The sequence below is a fragment of the Octopus bimaculoides genome, chromosome 1 (assembly GCF_001194135.2).
Source record: "Octopus bimaculoides isolate UCB-OBI-ISO-001 chromosome 1, ASM119413v2, whole genome shotgun sequence".
NCBI lineage: Eukaryota > Metazoa > Mollusca > Cephalopoda > Octopoda > Octopodidae > Octopus > Octopus bimaculoides.
The window spans coordinates 138,158,380-138,160,031 of record NC_068981.1 but is presented as its reverse complement, the minus strand read 5'-3'; the positions used below and the strand labels follow the sequence as shown (position 1 = coordinate 138,160,031).

General features: G+C 34.9%; 1 protein-coding gene across 1 annotated transcript in view; it reads left to right on the top strand.

Annotated features, from left to right (window-relative positions):
- The window catches only part of LOC106875684 (integrin beta-1), a 71,092-nt gene that overhangs the window by 57,338 nt on the left and 12,102 nt on the right, over positions 1 to 1,652 (top strand). The gene's annotated exons all lie outside the window — the stretch shown is intronic.

The following is a 1,652-nucleotide window of genomic DNA, read 5'->3' as shown; positions in this document are numbered from 1 at the left end:
TATATATATATAAGGTTATGAAGGGTATTGGATTCAACCAAACTCAAAGATACAGGTAATAGCGAGTAAGTGCTGTATACCGACTAGTTTTGCCCTTTTCGTTGTATAAATATGGATGGGGAATATAACATAGGTCGTGTATTAGCGTGTGTATGTATAAAGAGAGAAAAGGATAAAGAGACCAATGGCAAAGTTAGAAATATATTTTATGGATAAAGTCTTACACCTGTTTCAGGGAAAATCCAATGTATCCCTTCATCGGAGACGGTAATAGTAGAGGAATGGATTATTACATCTATAAGAGGAGAGTTGTAGTAAGAAGTGTGTGTATATAAGAGTGTGTAGAGTCCTTGACAAGACATCTTACATGCTAAAAAGGGAAGTTAAACCCAAACCACGAAAAAAATGTAATTCTTAAGGCACTAGAGGGAATAAAAATTAGTTAATCCTATACTCGATATTTTTCTCTCTCTTTGACTTTCTCTTCTTCACCTTTCACTCAAGTATAGGATCAACTAATTTTTTATTCACTCTAGTGCCTATTAGTAGCGTGCCTTACGAACTCCTTCTTTTCGAGGTTTGAGTTTAACTGCCCTCCTTAGCATGTAAGAAGTCTTGTCAAGCGTCTTCTCTCCGTGTATAAATCTTTATACATTCTTACATATAAAAAATATCTTATGTCTTATGAGTTTTATTAAGCATGCGAACCACTGAAAATAGATTATTTAAATTTTTTACCCTCATACTTATATATATATATTTGTGTGTGTGTGTGTGTGTGTGTGTGTGTGTGTGTGTGTGTGTGTGTGTGTGTGTGTGTGTGTATTATAAGGGTGGCTTAATCGCAATTTTACAACCGATTTATGAAATCAGCGTGTGATTTCCATGGTAGTCGTATAAACTGACAAGGCGAGTTGAGTTCAACCCTTGGCGCTGGATGAGAGTCACTGATGTCCATCAATAAAAATGTGAAATCACTGTGATTTGCCTATGCCCGGATGCTGTAGGTAGCTTGCTTCCTTTATCAGCCATTAAGATAAGTGCTTTCTTGTGACTGAATTGTTTTAACTCCTATTTCTCGCAATACTGGTGCTGACTAGCGTTCTTATTTACTTTAGTGATGTATACATTTTTGCCTTTCAGTAGAAACATTTTTCTACTATATGTACAAAGCCTGGAATTCTGGGGGAGGAGGTTGTCGATTAGATCGACCCCAGTACGCAACTGGTATTTAATTTATCGCCCCTGAAAGGATGAAAGGCAAAGTCAACCTTGGCGGATTTTGAACTCAGAACAGAGCGACGGGCGAAATATCGCAAAGCATTTCGTCCAGCGTGTTAACAATCCTGTCGGCACGCCGCCTTCTTTCGGTTGGAAAATTGCGAATTTTTCCCTTTCGGGAATAAAACGAAGGGAGAGAAGGGAATAAGTAAAATCCCTAACTCCACCACATCTCTTAAATATAACATTAAAAGTAATTAGATAAGTAAATAGATGGATAGGTATTTTTAAGGACTAAATAACTAAGGGGTTTATTAATTAAGTGACTTAATATAATATATATAGATGTATATATATAATATATATAATATATATATCATATATATAGATGTATATATATATAATATATATATATATATAATATAATATAT